Source organism: Malaclemys terrapin, chromosome 22 (genome assembly GCF_027887155.1).
Source record: "Malaclemys terrapin pileata isolate rMalTer1 chromosome 22, rMalTer1.hap1, whole genome shotgun sequence".
Taxonomy (NCBI): domain Eukaryota; kingdom Metazoa; phylum Chordata; order Testudines; family Emydidae; genus Malaclemys; species Malaclemys terrapin.
Window position 1 is genome coordinate 2,928,520 of NC_071526.1, and position 11,839 is coordinate 2,940,358.

Consider the following 11,839-nt stretch of genomic DNA (forward strand, 5'->3'; position numbering starts at 1 on the left):
TAATTACTCTATCCCAATAGCACACACCATATCTAGCAGAAAAGCGCTGAATGGCAATTCTTAGCCAGTCCCTGTGAGAAAACCCAAACTGATTATCCAGAGCTAATTGCAAGGAACAAGGAGTTGGGTTGTTCTGTGTGCCTGAAAGGACAAGAGTTTGGAAACTGACCAAAATAAAAATAAACCACACATGGTACTCAATTCTCTATGAAGTGTGGTTCTATGTAGTCTTACTTTGACTACTGTAGGTGCAGTAGATGTCAATTAAAAAAAATCATGACCACAAGCAATCAAAATCCCATCCTGTAGCTGAGAAAGAACATGCAGAGTATGACTAACAAGGAAAAAATACACTGTTACAGAGCACAGTGCTGGACTTAAAACTACCTGCCAGATATTCTGTACAGCTTATAAAACCACAAAATATAAGAGGGCATTTACTGATATTTCAGCTGACACAAATATGCAGTAACTGAACAGGTTCAATACAAGAGGAGTTCTTTAGTCTGAGGCAGCATGTGCTGGTTCACTGAATGTTCACCACAATAAATGAAAATTAAAGCGGTCTCAACAATGCAGAAGAGTGCAAAGCTCAGTGTGATGATAGATAAATCAAGATCATCAAGCAACCACTTGGACCTCCTGTGAGACTGAGAACAATAATGAGGTTACCCAGTTTTAGAACCACTTTCTTTCTGGTGCTGAATGCAAGGACATCATCAGATTCTTTGGGACAGTCTGAGGCACAGTAATTCACTGAAGCCTTCCTGAAGCAGAGCAACTATTTCGTTTGCATCTGTTGAAGAAACTGCCATGCTGGGGGGAAATGTGTGAAGTAGTTTTGACTTCACTGCAATCTGGTCATCTGGCATTGCTGCCGTCACAGACCGGAAACATGACATGACAAGAAAGTGGGGTCAGTCACCTCCAGAGTCTTCAGCAAGTTTGATGTCCTTTGTAACTCCTAAGAATCAAGGACTCAACAAGAGTTGTGAGTGTGAAGAGATTGCTGATCACAGCTGGTCGGTACTGACAAGCTGTCATTGATATCCACTGGATGACATCAAATCAGATATCTATAAAAGCCACCACTAATGCCTATCCTCCACTACACAAACATTTCAGTGAGGACTTCATGGACAACAGAGATGCAGAACACTGTGCCAAGTGCAGTGGTCTTAAAATCATTCTGACCTCCAGTGATTTGGTGCACAACTTAGGAATCATGAGAGACATTGCTTCTGAACTGGTATTCAGATAGATGCAAATTAAAAAGAGTAACATCTAGTGGAAGCTGACATATTGCTGCCAGCACAGATTCCAGTGTTTGCCTCAGTGGCTGACACCTCAGGACTGTATGTGGAGCATACAGGACAGGCTATGTCACTTTGAAATACCAAACTGTACCACTGAACGTGCTTGAATTCATGCTGGACAGTTATGCAGGAGTCTAGCTAACACCACAGAAAGTAGGTCAATGAGTATAAGGGCCTCCAATGCTTGGACATCTGTCTGAAGTGTATGCAGAATAGTCACTTGTCAAAGCTACCACAGATACCAAGAGTTATGGCCTTGTAACATGGATATATTCTATGTAGACAGCAAAGAAAAAAGTTTTTGCAGGAAATTGAGCATATGCAAAATGGAAGAAGAATGATTGTTCAGGGCCTACAAAGACTGAAAACTACTATAGCAATGATTTCCACTGCCAAAGAGAGAATTCACTACCACGAACATGTACAATTGTGGCTCCAGCTTCTCACAAGACAGTCTACAATGATGCTAATGAAGCTGGATAGACCAACACTCTGAAAATCTAATCTAGGAAAATACATCAGAAATATGTCCATTTTGGTGGAAGGCACTCCGTAGATGCTACTGCACAGAAAACACAATGAAGAAGTAGTATAGTCATATTATGAATGCCTATGTATACTACTGAGAGCCTCAATACTTCCACGACAATAATACATCTGAGACGAAATCCTAGCTACATTGAAGTCAATGGCAAAACTCTCACTGATATCAACAGGACCAGGATTTCATTTTGGTTTTGCAAGGAAGGAATTCATTATCATAGTCAGAGTTTCCTCCAACTATAGAATGGATCTCAAGCTATTTCAGTTTTATATATCTCATTTCAATGTGGCATAAAAATTATCAACCAGTTACCTGAAAAACATACAGATGTTATGATATTCCCTTAGAGAGGTTACAACTGCCTCCTTTATCCATAGATGGTAATTAGCTGTAAATCATAAGGTTCCACAGAAAGTATATCTTCATTTAAAATGTTTATTATTGTCTCGTGAGGGCGAACATTATTACTGTTGTTTCCTCGCCAGCAATGGCTTTATCAGTAGTATCACTAGATCATGTTTTGAAGTAATATCCAGGTGTAATTTTTAATGACATCCTGTTGGTTTAATGAAGGACATTACTTCCTGAAAACTTTATAAAAACCATATGCATTTTAACTATGAAAATATCAAGTAACTCAGCAATTCACACTATACACCATTGGAAAGCTTATGCTCTAATAAATTTGTTAGTCTCTAAGGTGCCACAAGTACTCCTGTTCTTCTTTTTGCGGATACAGACTAACACGGCTGTTACTCTGAAACTTGTCATTAATAAAATATGTTTCACCTTTACCCGCCACTATCACTGATGATGTCAGCAGAATTCTAAGACTGTTAATTATTGTGATTAGCACATTGAGGTCCTGGGTCCATGACTGAGACTCCTCCATGCTACTGCAATGCAAACAATAAATAACAAAATAATACTGTGCAAGAACCAGAAGCAGACACTAGAAACACTGTTTGTAAGGGAAGTGGCAGGGGTAAGTCAAAGCCCACACAGCTTTGATATTTTAGGATTTTTTCCCCTCTCTAGTTTCTTGGCAATATAGTGGGTAGAATTTAAAATCTATATAAATACATAGGATCCAAAGGACTTTCTTCATCAGATTATTCATAATTTACATTAAGTGCAAGTTTGAGGCTGAAAACTTTGCAGTCTCCTGTTAGCTGAACAGTAACTGTGGAGATGTTTTTCACGTGTTCTTGTAATTTGCAGGAACAGGACAAACAGCGCCCAGGGTCAGTGTATAAATAAGAGTGGCCAATGGGTAGCAGGAACACTTACATTTTGTAAAATATAATTTTTTTAGAAAGGAGATTCTGTGTAAGCACCTCATTCCAACTCCACCATCTTCCCTTTCTGGTCACTATCCCATTGACTGGATACACACCCCTCACGCAATATGGAAACGTGCAACATTTCTCATGCAGAGTCATATAGCTCTGTGGTAACTGAAGCAAGAAAATCCATGTTACGTAAAAAGATAGGACCAAGATTGATCAAAAAGATGCCCCACAGGAAGAGACATACAAATATCTCACTCTCTGCAGTGGTGGGTGTTGCTGCAGAAGATGAGTTGCCAAGAACAAAATCCACCATGTCTCCCAGAAAGACATTATGGGAGAGGGAATGCCCACTCATAATGTCTAGCCCAATCCACATGCTGTAAACCTTGAGATACACACTAATCTCCAAGCATTTGAAACTGGGGACTGGCCAGTTCTACAGAGTTAAAGGCAACTACTATGCAGCAGCATGGCAGGAGGTGGGCTGTGACGGGAAAGAGTATGTTTCTGGCCAATGCAAGGCAGTGCCAGAGCTGGACACTTGCCTAGAGTGAGTCCTACTGGTCCACTTTCCCCTGCAGAGAACATACCTCTTCCCAGCCAGCCCTAATACAGGGCTCCACCTCCCTCTATTTGCTGGCTCTTGGCTTGGGAACAGCAGGGATACTGGGAGGGCAGGGCAGAGCCCAGAGAGGACGTGCTAGCACCCATGTCAGGAGACAGCGGATAAGGAGCATAAGGCTCTCTGCCAGCAGGGAAGGCGAATCACTGGGTGTCCTACTATTTGGAATGCAAGGGGCTGGGGGCCGAGAAGGTGATGACTTAGTTGGAGCTGGGAAGGAGAGATGGCGCTGAAAAAGGAAATATGGCAGGGCTGCCGTCCAGGGGGAGGTAGTTGAAAACAAAGACGGAAGCAGAGTTCTCAGCTCCCATCTCCCAACACTCTATGGATGAGTAAAAAGCAACAGAGGGTCCTGGGGCACCTTTGAGACTAACAGAAGTACTGGGAGCATAAGCTTTCGTGGGTAAGAACCTCACTTGACTTGCATCTGAAGAAGTGAGGTTCTGACCCACGAAAGCTTATGCTCCCAATACTTCTGTTAGTCTCAAAGGTGCCCCAGGACCCTGTTGCTTTTTACAGATTCAGACTAACACGGCTCCCCCGCTGATGTATGGATGAGGACACTCATTCTAAGGGTTAATCAGCCACTGGCCATATACTCTTCATGGTTTAATTAACCCCATAGTTGAACTACATGAAGGCAAGAGAGACATGACTGATATGTTATGGGTTCTAAGCAAACATGGTTTTGGGCCAGGACTTGCAACGCCTAGTTTTCAATGTGGATTGCAGCATATAGACACCAAAACTGAAAGAAACACCAGATGTTTCCTTTAACACACACGAACAGCTAGTATGCACAGCTGTAATCCTTGCTGCAAAGTAACTACTCATCCTAGTGTCCTTCCCAGCACCACAGACATCAATAACACATTAGGGGGAAGCCAGACCGATTCCACTGAGATTGCATTGCACTGTATCTGCCCCCAGCATGCTCACCAAACAGCAGTAAATGTGGCTCCAGCAATGCATGAATTGGAACAGCTCCCTTGATAATATATCGACCTGAAGGAGCCCCACACAGTCTTTGGCACATTGTCAGGAGAACCGAGAGTGGAGAGGATCTGTGTGTTTCTGAATGGGAGGATTGCTGAGTTTTACATACTTGCAGTGACACTAACAGCTCCATTCCTGTAGCATAGCAAAGCTCAAAAAACAACCCCCCAGGAGATTTCTGGACTCCTCATGTTATGTCATGCAGGCATACACAAGAGCTAATTAAAGTAGAGCCAGAGGGATTGAGTAGGTTAGCTGTCGGACATTTGCAAAAAGTGCTTGTGAATTTAGATCATATTGATGCTATTTGATTGGTAGCATGAATAAAGTTTTGAGAGAGAGGTGTTAGATCTAGTGGCACAAGCACAGACCTGGAAGTCAGGAACTCCAGAGTTTTACTCTCAACTCTGACAAACTCCTTCTCTGGCCTTGGCAAATCAACTCATCTCTGTGCCTCAGTTTCCTTATCACCAAAGGAAAGATAATACTGACCTGTTACCTACTGCACAGTGGAGTTGCAAGGATTACTTAAAACTTTTTAAGAGGAAAAATTCAGTAAAAGCGTGAAGTATCATTCTGCTCTTTTGGGCAAATGTATCACAGATCAACTGCCCTACAAACAGAGATTCTCTGTCTATCCACAAAATTGGTGAAGCCCAGTCCATAGTGAGACCAACTTCTCCACTAACCTGAAAAATGGGAGAGTTAAAGACTAACAGATTCAAAATTTGCCCTTCTCATCACAAAACATAACTGAATTTCAGCTGCGTTCCCTGAATACCCAGTGCAATGGGAAAAATAGGCAAGAAAAAGAAAAAGAAGCAGACAAAGATGAAAATATTAAGGTTATGAGAAACTCAGACATATCAAATTCTCAATTATGATGGCACCGAAGTACAAGTTCACATACCTAGCAATGGGTAGTATATTGCTCCAGATTTTGAAAATAAGAGTGGTTCATGTAACAAGCACAGGCCTCTGCATAAAAACACAACTCAGCACACAGGTATGTGAATTTCACAGCCTGACAAAACATATATTTGGTCTGCTTTGTAGGACAGCAGTCACACACATTCTAAAGGTGCATAAAACAAGGCCATCCAGAGCTACATTCCTCCTCTCCCCCCACAGATGCTCAACTGGTTTGTTTACATGCACTTTTACTGTTTTCTTTCTTCATTGTTTCCCCGCCACCAAATCTGATCAGTGCTCTTTCCACCCCTTTGTCTCAATCTTTTCTTGTGTTACTCTTACATAAAGTAAAAAGATAAAAGGTGCAGCTCATTTCTCCCCCCTCCCAACCCAAAAAATATTCCCTGTAGTTCAAAAGTCGGTTCGTTGGTGAATACCAACACTTTGCCCTTCTACATCACCTTTCATCCAAGGATGTCAAGGTATTTTATAAACATTGTTTCCAGACAGGTAAGTCAAAGTTAAGTATCATCCCCATTTTATACCTCAGGAATCCAAGACAGAGAGGGTGAAACAACTTGCCCAAGGATATAGAGCCAGCAATGGCTGACTCACTCTTTTGCTCTAATCTCTAGACATATCTTGGGGGCTTCTGGGGAGAGGTTTCTTTTTCTTTTTTTAATAAAGTGAATTCAGTCTCATGCTTGCTGTTTTGAAAGAAGAATATAAAGTTATTATTAACAGATATGGACTTCTCTTGAAGTGAAAAGTTATGATTCATGGAGCTGTGATGTAAATACACCTCTGCCTCGTTATAACGCTGTCCTTGGGAGCCAAAAAATCTTACCGCATTATAGGTGAAACCGCGTTATATCGAACTTGCTTTGACCCGCCGGAGTGCGCTTTACCGCGTTATATCCGAATTCGTGTTATATCGGGTCGCGTTATATAGGAGTAGAGGTGTACTGACCAAGAAGAATTTGAGGTCAATATCTGCCTCAAGGGAAAACAAATTTTGACATAAAAAAACAAAAAATAAATAAAAATATGTATTGTTATGTTACATACACTCTTACCTATTGTAATGGACTGACTTATTAGTATGTGCACCACACTCTCTATTGGATGGCTTCAGAACTACTCAAATGTGTGTCAGAGAGAATTGGCCTTGTCAACACTGGTTCGCCACTTGTGAAGTAACTCCCTGCTCTCCATGTGTCTGTATATAATGCCTGCATCTGTAGCTTTCACTCTATGCATCCGAAGAAGTGAGGTTTTTACTCACGAAAGCTTATGCCCAAATAAATCTGTTAGTCTTTAAGGTGCCACCAGACTTTTTGTTGTTTCTACAGCTAATGGTAACTGTCCTTTAGCTCAAGTGGTAGGAATCTGTGCTTTCAGAGCAGGAGATGAGTTCTAGCCTTACTGTCTTTGTGAAATTCTATATGGCTTTGGTGACGATCATGAAATCCTTGGTGTGTTCATCATACTATGTTCCAAACGTCTTGAGCCAGAATATCTGGAAATCTTCATCACGGCCAGGATGGGAAAAGTGTGAAACAAACATTCAAATGGGAAAATGAAGCTGGAGGTCCAGAAAAAGCTATTGTCCTTTTTTGAGAGGTGACTTTCTGCAACCAGTTAGCAGGTACTTATTTATATACGAAATTTGATTGATAAACACTCTTCCTGACCAGTGTTACTGATTTCCAAAGAGATAAATAGAAACTGTCATTACATGGATTTTTTAGCCAATATGAGGCAGGATTTATCATATAAACAACAACAGTAAACAATACTATAGAGCTAAGGCCAAAATAGCCAAGCTTCAGTACCCTAAAGGTAGGCTTTGATCTCCATATTTTAGGCACCTAAATAATTGACCTGACTTTCAGAAGTGCGGAACACCCACAACTTCCACTGAGGTCAAAGGAAGCTGAGGTACTCAGTAATTCTGAAGATAAGACTTAACCATTCAGACTTGAAAATATTGGCATAATTCTACACAGCAGCTTCAAAAAAATGTAAACTAAACCTCAATGACATGCAGCAGCAAATTTGACACTATGTTTATTTTTAAACATCTTGCTATTTATACAACAGTCTCAAACCTTTTCTTGCTCTGCTTCCAGTTCTGTCAGAGTGCATCATTCTGAGGGTTGTGGAAGGATCAGATGTTTTCCTACAGATACCTTTCAAAGGGTAAACAAAGAAAAGCCCCAAGGGATAGTAATTATGGGATTTATCTGCCCAGTCACTGGGATTACCCTTTATGTCACACCAGAAATGCCTCAGGAGTAAGGGACCACATTTTTCAGTGCTAGATATTCCAGCACCATCCTCTACTTGATCATTTTTATATTGCGCTGCATTGAGCGAAGTACTTCAGCAACATCCCAAAGCATCCACATAGAGAGAAGGAAGCAGAAAACTGCCTGGGAATTTCCTGTGATGTCCCCAGTTTAAAAAGACAGCAGTGTGGCCTACTGGTTAGAATGCTGTCTTTGGCAGGTCATTTCACCTCTCTCTGTCTTGTTTTTCTCTTCCTGTGAACCAGGGATAATGCTACTCACCCACTTTCCATGAGATTGTGAGGTATAATTAGTTTTCATGAAGCACTCAGAGCCTTGAATAAAAGTTGCCATATAAACACTAAGTATTATTACTGAATTAACTTATACATCCATTTATCTAAGCACTTATATGGCCCTCATCCTCACAGTGTCAGAGCACCTCCCAAAATTCATAAAAAGAATAATCAATAAGTCACAGGCAGCTGGTCCCCTCCAATCTTCCCCCTGAAATATATTTTACTAACAGCCCAAGCTTTTATTAGCAAGATCTGCAGGTAACTGTCTAAGTAAAACACAGCAAACTTTAGATTCTAAGTCAGCTTTTGATGCCCACAGCTGATCAAATAAATATCAAAAACACCAGCAAATCTGAAGAATACAGAAATGACAACTATATCAAACCAATCATCAACTGCACTGCTTGCTCCATCCAAATTCCCTTCCCTGGCTGTGTGAATACAGTTCAGCTTATTTCTTTATGAGTCTTGCTTTGGACTTGAACCTGGTCCCAGAAAGGAAAGCCTGAAGTTTTATCCACAAGGCCATCCTGCCTCGCCTAGGTTTAAAAAAAAATAACACTCCGTTCTGACTGGTCAGATATTTGGGAGTTTAGCAAAAGCAAACGCCTTCTGAAATTTAACCCTATCAGTGCTATAATACAGAAGCACACATTGTGGCAAAGACAAAATGACAATCAAGCAACAGGTGGCAGCTGTTATACAGTACTTTAGGCTTCCTCCAGCATCAGAAATTGAGCAAAAGACAGTACTAAATTACCCTGTAGAACTGTGCAATACATAGAATGTATGTACACAACGTGCACATACACACAACAAAGATGAAACTTTTTTTTTTTTTTTTTTTTTAACCGAGGGAGTATTAAAGTACAGAAAGAGGCCCCACTCCTGCAAGTTTCTCCATGCCTGAACAGAGCGTCCACGAAGGCAGTAGGGATTGCCAATAGGAGTATCCTGCAGGACTGGGCCAGTCTGGAAAGATAGCATGAGTTCTCAGCTTGACCTTCTCTCTTCTCTTGGAAAAGAAAAGAAATACTCCCCTCCTCCTTAAAAGCTTTGCATTTAATTATGGCTGAGAACTAGCTAGCTTCCATGCCATGAAAAACGATGCATGCATGTCCTGCTCTTTCCTCTTCCCAGAGTTCAGAGAATAGGGCAGCGCTACTGTCAGGACTGGAACAAGCAAGCTGTAGGAAGTGCTGGGGTATGAGCCACAGGGCTGGCGGGGAAAGGCTGTTGGAGGTCAAGACAATACTGATGTATCTAGCAAAGCTCTGCAACCCCCAAACACCCTTTCTGGAAGAACTCTAGGATTTCCCAGGCCAGCTTCACCAGAGCCCGGTACCTGGGCCAGGTGAGGGGGGAGGATGAGCGGATCCCCCCAGGCCTGGGCTGCCCTTTGCACCCCCTCTTGGGTTTCTTTCTTCGGGGAGGTTCCTCCAGACAGGGCCCGTGCTCGGGGCCAGGATGGGGGCCCCAGGCAGACCCCATCCCACGGGCTGGGCGAGGGGCGGGGCGGGCCGCTGACAGGGCACCGACACCCGGCGCAGAGCCGGCGGGCGGGCGCGGTGCCCGGGCGGGCCCGTGCTGGGAGCCCCTGGCGGGGGGCCGGGCCAGGCCGGGTGTCTGCGCGCCCGCCTCCCGCCCTGCCCCGAGGCAGCCTGGGCGCTGCCCGCCGGCCCGGAGCGCTCCCCGCAAGAGCCCGGGCCCAGGCGCCGCCCGGCCCCCCGCCCCGCCGCCCCCTCACCTGCGCGGCCGCCGAGCGCTGGGGCTGCTCAGTCCCTCGCCGCCGCCATGTTTCCGATGCGCAGCGCGGGGAGGGGGGAGCCGGGAGGGAGGGAGCGGAGCCGCCGAGCCCGGCCAACGCCGCCCCCTGCCGCCCGGGGGACAGCAGGAGCCGGGGGGCGCGCATAGGGGGCGGCTGTGGAGACCCCCCCGGCACGGCCCTCGGGAACCGCCCGTTTCCCCCCGGCACGGCCCCTCCTCCCGGGGCACCCCCGTCTACCCCCCATCTCCCCCCCCCACAGCCCCCTCCTCCCGGGGCACCCCCGTCTACCCCCCATCTCCCCCCGCACAGCCCCCTCCTCCCGGAGCACCCCCGTCTACCCCCCATCTTCCCCCGCACAGCCCCCTCCTCCCGGAGCACCCCCTTCTACCCCCCATCTCCCCCCGCACAGCCCCCTCCTCCCGGAGCACCCCCTTCTACCCCCCATCTCCCGCCCACAGCCCCCTCCTCCCGGGGCACCCCCTTCTACCCCCCATCTTCCCCCGCACAGCCCCCTCCTCCCGGGACACCCCCGTCTACCCCCCATCTTCCCCCGCACAGCCCCCTCCTCCCGGGGCACCCCCGTCTACCCCCCATCTCCCCCCGCACAGCCCCCTCCTCCCGGGGCACCCCCTTCCACCCCCCATCTCCCCCCGCACAGCCCCCTCCTCCCGGGGCACCCCCGTCTACCCCCCATCTCCCCCCGCACAGCCCGCTCCTCCCGGAGCTCCCCCGTCTACCCCCCATCTCCCCCCGCACAGCCCCCTCCTCCCGGGGCACCCCCGTCTACCCACCATCTCCCCCCGCACAGCCCCTCCTCCCGGAGCACCCCCTTCTACCCCCCATCTCCCCCCGGCACAGCCCCCTCCTCCCGGGGCACCCCCGTCTACCCCCCATCTTCCCCCCACAGCCCCCTCCTCCCGGAGCACCCCCTTCTACCCCCCACAGCCCCCTCCTCCCGGAGCACCCCCGTCTACCCACCATCTCCCCCCGCACAGCCCCTCCTCCCGGAGCACCCCCTTCTACCCCCCATCTCCCCCCGCACAGCCCCCTCCTCCCGGGACACCCCCTTCTACCCCCCATCTCCCCCCGCACAGCCCCCTCCTCCCGGAGCACCCCCTTCTACCCCCCATCTCCCCCCGCACAGCCCCCTCCTCCCGGGACACCCCCTTCTACCCCCCATCTTCCCCCCACAGCCCCCTCCTCCCGGAGCACCCCCTTCTACCCCCCATCTCCCCCCGCACAGCCCCCTCCTCCCGGGGCACCCCCGTCTACCCCCCATCTCCCCCCGCACAGCCCCCTCCTCCCGGGGCACCCCCGTCTACCCCCCATCTTCCCCCCACAGCCCCCTCCTCCCGGAGCACCCCCTTCTACCCCCCACAGCCCCCTCCTCCCGGAGCACCCCCGTCTACCCACCATCTCCCCCCGCACAGCCCCTCCTCCCGGAGCACCCCCTTCTACCCCCCATCTCCCCCCGCACAGCCCCCTCCTCCCGGGACACCCCCTTCTACCCCCCATCTTCCCCCCACAGCCCCCTCCTCCCGGAGCACCCCCTTCTACCCCCCATCTCCCCCCGCACAGCCCCCTCCTCCCGGGACACCCCCTTCTACCCCCCATCTCCCCCCGCACAGCCCCCTCCTCCCGGGGCACCCCCGTCTACCCCCCATCTCCCCCCGGCACAGCCCCTCCTCCCGGAGCACCCCCGTCTACCCCCCATCTCCTCCCGCACAGCCCCCTCCTCCCGGGGCACCCCCGTCTACCCCCCATCTCCCCCCGCACAGCCCCCTCCTCCCGGGGCACCC

General features: G+C 48.0%; 1 protein-coding gene across 4 annotated transcripts in view; it reads right to left on the reverse strand.

Moving 5' to 3' along the window:
- The window catches only part of SCMH1 (Scm polycomb group protein homolog 1), a 111,128-nt gene extending 101,031 nt beyond the window's left edge, over positions 1-10,097 (reverse strand). For 3 of the 4 annotated variants that reach the window (XM_054011905.1, XM_054011906.1, XM_054011903.1), the window contains exon 1: positions 10,020-10,097. The gene's annotated coding sequence lies outside the window, so the exon portion shown is untranslated. Of the gene's footprint in view, positions 1-9,617; positions 9,705-10,019 lie in introns of those variants that run through there. The other variant, XM_054011904.1, reaches the window with a different exon arrangement.
- Between the last annotated feature and the right edge of the window lie 1,742 nt (positions 10,098-11,839).